This window comes from Triticum urartu, chromosome 5A (genome assembly GCF_056163025.1).
Source record: "Triticum urartu cultivar PI428250 chromosome 5A, HENAU_Tu73, whole genome shotgun sequence".
Lineage (NCBI taxonomy): Eukaryota > Viridiplantae > Streptophyta > Magnoliopsida > Poales > Poaceae > Triticum > Triticum urartu.
Genome location: NC_141877.1, coordinates 625488236 through 625496577, shown reverse-complemented (window position 1 = coordinate 625496577; position 8342 = coordinate 625488236).

Here is an 8342-nt window from a genome sequence, read left to right as displayed (position 1 = left end):
GGGGTGGCCGACTGGTGAGCCACTGCATGCTTCACCCACCACTGAAGCCTCGGTCGACCGGAATGCTTGCTCCGGCGGGCGGCAGGGAGGGAGGTCAGCACATAAGCCGACCGATACTGAGTCGACGGCTGCCGTAGGAGGACGCCACGGACGCACGCACGAAAGTGCGTTGCCCCGTGGACGGGGAGCGCCTCGACGTCGAGTGGCGCTTCCTGGAGCCAAGTGGAGTCATCGGCGATGAATACGAGCGCACCGACACGAATCTCGTGGCCCTTGGCCAAACCTCCGCCTGAAACCATGTTGATGGGGATTGGAAAAATCACAACTTCTCCAACAAGTTTCTAAGACACTTTCCCCACGGTGGGCGCCAACTGTCGTGGTTCTGAGTCTGACAGTAGAATGGGGGGTAGGGATGTAGAGGCAAGATCCTAGCTATGGAGGAGTTGTACACGCGAGTTTTACAAGTTCAGGCTCTTCTCAGAGGAAGTAACAGCCCTACGTCTCTGAGCCTGGAGGCGGTCGACTGGATTATATGTGTGTGTGTTACACGGGGTGCGAACCCTTGTCCCTGAGGAGGGGGGTGGCTTATATAAAGTTCGCCAGACTCCTCCCGCCCTCAGTTACAAAGGGTTTAAGGTACATAAAGATGGGGACGTTACTGGTAACGCCTGCAATAAAGATACATAATGACCATTAAAACTATGACTTAATTCCCGACCGTTGCAGAGTGGAGTGGCTCTAGATCTTCTGGTAGTCGAGTGATTGTCCATACGGTCGAGTGTCTTCAAGACTGTCGAGTGGAACATAGCTTCATGGTCGAGTGGATGATGATTTTTCTTCGAATGCTTCTAGTTCTTTTAGAGATGTCCTTGGGGAGGGTACCTTGGACAGATCCATGACCCTACCCTAGGTATATAGCTTCATCAGTCGTCGCCTCTGTTCACACCATGGCATTTCGGTCATTGCATATCATTTCCCCTTTTTCGAACACATAACAGGTTATTACTTACCTTGTTTTTCCTGGAGCTGCCTCTACACCTGGCCCAGCTCCTCCTCGGCCTCCGCCAGTTTCTGCTTCAATCCGGAGACTTCGGCAGTATGCGAGGCCGCAGCCAATAGCGACGCCTGTGCATACATTTCAGACAAGTTTAGTTAGTTTCCTGCAATAGGAGATTGATCCTCTGTCTGGTTTTTTCTTTCCGAACACCGGACAGTGTCTCAGGGGCTACTGTCTATATTGGGATTTTCTCCTTTTTGCGCCGCTTACCTCAAAACATGGCAATAGGCTGCTGCAGGCTTCGGTTAGTCCGCTCTTGGCGGACTGAACCCTTTCAATTACTGTGCCCATAAGGACACGGTGTTCATCCACAATGGAAGCGCCTCGCAGCGCTTCCAGCAGATTTATCCGGTGCCCCTGGTTGGACAGGGGTCACCGGGGGAACATGCATCGCCCCTTCTTTTGAAAGAGGTTGCGTGCCGGATTTCGAAGCCGCATCGGACTCCGGAATCGAGTCCGGCTGAGGGCCGAATTGAATATGGCCCTCCCCGCCAGTCTCCATGGGGATTGACTCCCCCTGGTGTCCAGCGACGGGGGTTTCGCCTTCTGGCGCCTCCTGAGCCTCTCCCCCTCCTGGAACAGTCCTTCGGGACAGCACCTCCACATCGTCCTTGGCCTTGGGGGAGTGAGCGGCCGGCGGTGAATCGCTGGCCATCGCCTTTGAGTCCAGCGAACCTTGTGATGAGGATCGCTGGGAACTGTCGTGGGCTGGACTGCAATAGCATAACTGATTATATCAATACAACAAAGAGGAAAGACTTGGTTTATGGGCGGATATGGGTTTTAGCACTTACGATGCGGCCCGGGGCTTAGTGCGGGAGTGTCTCTCCGGACTACTATCGGCGTTCCACGCAGTGCTATCCGCAAGGGAGCTCTTCCCTTTCTTGGACGTCTCCGCCTCCAGATTCGCCGAAGCCGCCCTATTCTTCCTCCCCTCATCAAGGGGACACTATTGGAATCAGTTTCTTTGCCGTCCGCCATGGCGAACGGCAAAGGCATGGATCACGGACGGCAAAGACCTTTGCCGTGAGTCAGCAGACGGCAAAAGGTCTGGCTGAATAAGCTACGGCAAAGGGCACTTTGCCGTCTGCTGGCGGACGACAAAGATGAAATGGTATTTGTCGTCCGCCAGCAGACGACAAAGGACCTAGAAGGTACACATGGCAGCGTAGGTCGGTTAGGGGGTTAACGGCGTGCTTTGCCGTCTGCCAGCAGACGGCAACGACCGTTGCATCTTTGCCGTCTACTGGCAGACGGTAAACAGCCCAAATAGGCCAGCCCAGGCTGCTGCCACGTGGCCTCTTTGCCGTCTGCTAGCGGATGGCAAAGTTGCTATATAGCCCCTGTTTTTTCTATTTTTTTGTTATATCAATTCATTTTCACAGAAATTCACACACACACACACACACACACATATATATATATATAGTGTTGCTATTCATCACCCAGGGTGCAGAATAAGTTATTCTTCACCCGAGCTAATCTTACGATCGCTTCATAAACAAATTACGTTTGGAATTCAAATAGTTACATTCATATTGATTCACTATGTAAAATTTGACATAAGAAAATAAAAATATAGGTCATAAAACAAGAAAATTTGCAGTTTATGTGTATTTTAGACTATGTTTTTACGTTTTTAATTTTACATAACATAAAATATTTTTTACGGCGATTATATATTTTCTTATGGTCCCTTTTTGCGTCGAAAATAAGACAAAACTTACAGAACGTAAAATTATGGTGCATTGATGGTAAAATAAAGGGGGTGAAGAATAACTATTCCTCGCCCAGGGTGACGAATAGCGCGACCCTATATATATATATATATATATATATATATATATATATATATATATATATATATATATATATTCAGAATCACATAGTTTCAAACATCAAACATCATACATCAAACATAGTTTCACCATCGCCATCAAACATCATACATCCAATTCATATATACATAGTTTCACAAACATCCAATACATCAAACATCTAACATCTAAATAGTAGCATTCTGCCCTTCCATGAAGTGAACCAAACCTGCAAAAATGGGAGTGAGAAATTAGAAGAAGAAGAAGACTAGAAGAAGAGCTCTTCCTATTCCTTCTCTTCCTCCTCTTCCTTGTTTTTTCCATCTTATTCATTATTTGTGTTATTTTAGAGTTAACCTATCTAAGTATGCCATTTTTGTGCTACCAAATCTATGGTGAAATGAATAGAACAAGAAACTAATGCTTTCATATTTTAGAAAGCAAGTCTAGAGTGACGGCTGCAACTGCAAACTTTCCTTCACTAACCCTGTACATGCACTAATTAGTGCATTGCGTTTGGAAGTAAAGCAGAATTTAGGCAGTGTAAATGAGCTAAAACCAGTGCACAAAACAGAGAGCTCAAACCCATGCCCAGTCCCAATGATTAAAGGAAAATTAAATATGTCAAAGGATCGCAATCCTGAAAATAATCGAGATGGGAAGCTATACATATTGTAGGATGTATGAAACATACTGTAAATACGGCCTCTTGCCTTCTCAAAATAATACAACCTCTTGAATAACACAAGTACAGACTACCAACACTAACGGAACCTTCTTGAGTTTACCTACCAGGAAGCATGTGGCTCAAGAAATAAATTGGCATTGCCTATTAGGGTTAGGAAATTCATCCACACTCAGCTGATGCCTCTCTCTCCCTCTCTCTCGATTGCATTGCAGATGATGTGTAGGTTTAGACCATGGACCCCCTTTCTCTCTCTCTCTCTCTCTCTCTCTCTACTGATGGAATTGCATAGAATTCTAAACTGAATTTTCAGAAACTTGGATGTTGACTGGATCTACTTGAAATGCAGATTGTAAGTAGTACCAAGCATGCAGCAGATCCATAGGATTGAAACATAGGCAATCCCAAAAAAATGACCTGTAGCCGCCGCAGTGTGAGGTGGTGCAGGACGAAGAGTCGTCGTTCTGATGGCCGGCGTCGGCGCCCTTGTGGGTGGGTTCATCCTCCTGGTTGTCGTCGCCGTCGAGGTACTCGTCCTCTCGTCGTCGTCCTACTGCTGCTCCAAATCGAAGCACACATGCATCATACATACATACATACATACATACATACAGGACCAAATATGATTTGAAATAGATAGAACCAAAGTGCAACTAGCCTAGTATATACATGATCTCATCAGGAACCAGAGTTATATAACAAGTAGTCCTACACAAGAACCTACAGTCTGGTGGCATCAAGCACTAAACCAAACCTCATCACACACCCACCCACCTAGTTTGGTTTCACAACCAGCAGCATAGAAATGAACTAGGCTACAGCAGAGCAATGTTTGTAGGGAAATAACCAACCTCACAGTGACAGTCGCGGTGGACGACCTCACAGGTAATTTGAAACCATGCATGTGATAGTGAAAATTAATGCCTGAGGCCCGAGCATTACGAATCACAAGCCAATTCTTTTCTTTGAAACTAAAATGAATAGGTGGGCATGTATCACAAACTGACTCCTTGAAAAGACAAGCTAATGTCTGGACATTATGAATCAGAAACCAATTCTTTTTGTTTGACAGCCACAACTAGCAGTACATGGTCCAAACAAATCAAAAAATAGCAAAGATAATAGCTAGTAGCACTTTACAGAAGCATGTGTATGTGTGACAACAGAAGCAGCCATTTTTAGAAAAATTAAACCAATCCAAAATGTTAATCAATTAAGCAGCTCTCTGGTACGCACAACATATAGGAGGGTAGTGGTCTGCTATGTTTAGAATTAGAGCCCCACAGACATGCATGTATCTAAATTTAGAAACAAGATTACCTCACTTGATATGCATTATTTCTCACACAAAAGTTAAACAAGCAACCAGTCATAGTAATCAAACAGAGGAGAACACCATTGGTATTCAACAAGCTGTAAAGAAATCTACTCTGAAATCAGAGAGCATGCAACATAAAAAAATTAAACAAGGAACATTCAGACCTCCATGGACATGCAGATCGCCCCACCTCCCTTGCCCTTCTTATGGTCTTTCTCCTCCTTCCTCATCCCCTTCTACTACTTTTCTCTGGACACAGAAAGCACCAAATTAATGCCCCTAAAAACAAACCCGGTCAAATCAGAAATTGCACAAGGGAAAAAAGGAAATTTTCTTCCCATATAGAAAGAAACAGGGGGTTGAGAGAGGGAGAGAGGCGAGATGGGGGAGGAGGACCTTGGCTGCCGTTGCGTGGTGGTGGATAAGTCCCTCCTCTGCCGCTGCCTTGTGGTGGAGAAGCAGCGTCCAACAGGCGCAGCCGTGTGAGGAGCCATGCGACAAGGCGTAGAGGACCGGCTGAGGCACGCCGGCGGCGGAGACGAGGCCGTGCACCAAACCCTAGTCGTGGAGGGATGGGTTGGGCACCAGCGTTCAAGGGGGGAGGGACAAATCTGGCCGGAGGAATCGACGCAGTGGGGCGGGGTGAGCTCGGTAGCATGTTGCACGCCGACCATGGTCGCCGGAGCTCGCCGGATTAAGGGTGGTGGCGGCAGCGGTGGCTAACCCTAGGGCGCGGGAGAGCAGAGAGGAGATGTGGGTGCGGGTACGGGGGCAGTGGGGGCGGGGCGGCCGGCGGCGGCTCGGGAATGGGTGTGGCGTGGGCGAGGGGCGGCGGCGGCTCGGGCAGGAGAGAGAGAGAGAGCGCGGATAGAGAGAGTGGTGGGGCACAGGTGCGGGCGCTGACCCGCTTTTTAGTTAGGTCATGCCTCTTTGTCGTCTGCTAGCAGACGGCAAAGCGCCTAGTTAACGGATGTTAGGTTGGCCATTTTCTTTGCCGTCCGCTAGCAGACGGCAAACAAGCTTTGCTGTCTGTCAGCAGACGGCAAAGAAAGTGGCCGTTAGGTAGTTCTCACTAGTGGGCCATCCTCCCTCTTTGCCATCTGCTAGCAGACGGCAAAACTTTTATGTCGTCCGCTAGCAGACGGCAAAGAGCTGGCTGACGGCAAACACCCTTTTTGTCGTCCGCTCTTTATTCGTCGTCGGCTTTCTGAAAGCTGATGGCAAAGACCTTCTTTGCCATCAGCTAGCAGGCGACAAAGAGCTGGCTGACAGCAAATATCCTGATTCCAATAGTGGGAGGGTTGTTCTCCTCCTCCTCTTCATCGCCGTCGTCTTCGGTGGCAGAGGAGCGGGTCTTATCTTCGGACGTCGCGTCCGAAGCGCCCCTGTGGCGGGGGCCACTCCGGACCCCCTTAGCCTTCCTGGTGGCCTTCTTCTTCGACGCCTTATGGGGCGCCGGCACCAGCATCTTCGCTAAACGCGGGATGACTGGTTCTTCAGGTAGCGGAGCCGGACATTGGATCAGCTTCGCCTTCTCCGTCCACTCCTTAAGAATCCATGATAATAAAGGCTTAGACCTCATCCTTGAAACAAGCAAGTAAGGGATGCAGTAAGAATACTATACCTCGTTGGCGAGGTGGTTGATGTCATGCCCGCGGCCCGAATCTGTGGCCGGCGGTGTTTCGTTACCCTTAAAAAGCAACCTCCAGGCATCTTCGTGAGTGGTTTCGAAGAGCCTCTTCAGAGTATGGTGCTTCTTCGGATTGAACTCCCAGAGAGGGCGGCTTCGGCTTTGGCATGGAAGAATCCAGCGAAGTAGCATCACCTAGATTATATCGACGAGTTTGATATCTCTATTCACCATGCTTTGAATGCGCGTCTGCAGCGCTGTCGGCTCGTCTGACGAACACCAGTTCGGGCCCTTCTCGACCTAGGAGGTGAGTCGCATGGGAGCGCCAGAGTTGAATTCGGCAGTTGCGGCCCAGGTGGTGCCGCTGGGCTCTGTGATATAGAACCAATGTTTCTGTCATTCTTTTATAGTCTCCACGGAAGTGCCCTTCGTCCAGGAGACATTGGCCAGCTTGCTAACCATGGCGCCTCCGCACTCCGCGTGCTGGCCATCCACCACCTTCGGCTTCACATTGAAGACCTTGAGCCACAACCCGGAGTGGGGTTGGATGCGAAGGAAGGCCTCACACACGACGATGAACGCCGAGATGTTGAGGAGGGAGTTCGGGGATAGATCATGGAAGTCTATCTCGTCATTGAAGCCGGATACCTTGTCATTGAAGCCAGGTTCAGGGGCTACTGAGGGAGTCCTGGACTAAGGGGTCCTCGGGCGTCCGGCCTATTAGCCATGGGCCGGACTAATGGGCTGTGAAGATACGAAGACCGAAGACTGTACCCGTGTATGGATGGGACTCTCCTTGGCGTGGAAGGCAAGCTTGGTGACAGGATATGTAGATTCCCTTCTTTATAACCGACCTTGTGTAACCCCAGATCCTCCCAGTGTCTATAAAAGCCGGAGGACTTAGTCCAGAGGGAGAGATATTCATTATCATAGCCATACAAGCTATACCTCTAGGGTTTAGCCATTATGATCTCGAGGTAGATCAACTCTTGTAATACTCGTATTCATCAATATCAATCAAGCAGGACGTAGGGTATTACCTCTATAGAGAGGGACCGAACCTGGGTAAACATCGTGTCCCTTGTCTCCTGTTACCATCGACCTTAGACGCACAGTTCGGGACCCCCTACCCGAGATCCGCCGGTTTTGACACCGACAAAGACGATCACCACGGCGATGATTCCCATGGCGGCACTCCGGCACCACCGAGAGAGGGGGGAGAGAGTCTCCCCCTTGTGCTTCCTCCATGGCCTCCCCCTAGATGGGGAGAGGTTCTCCCTCTTGTCCTTGGCCTCCATGGTGATGAAGGCCCCCTCTAGCTTCCTCCTCCATGGCCTCCAGTGATGATGGCCCCTCCGGCAGGGTACCAGAGAGGGCCTAGATTGACTTTTCGTGGCTACAGAGGCTTGCAACGGCGGAACTTCCGATCTAGGTTTCTTTTCGGAGGTTTCTATATTTATAAGAATTTTTGGCGTTAGTCTCACATCAAGAGGATTCCCGAGGGGACCACAAGCCCTCAAGACGCCCCCTGGGGCGCGCCTTAGAGGCTTGTGGCCTCCTCGGGACTCTTCTAGTCCAACTCCGGTGCTTCGGGGGTCTCTTTTAGTCCATAAAAAATCACCATAAATTTTCGGCCCATTCCGAGAACTTTTATTTGTGCACAAAGAACGACACCACGGTAGATCTGCTAAAAATAGCGTCAGTCTGGGTTAGTTCTAATCAAATCATACCAAAACCATATAAAATTGTTGTAAAGATGGCATGAATACTTCATAAATTATAGATACATTGGAGACGTGTCAACATCCCCAAGCTTAATTCCTGCTTGTCCTCGA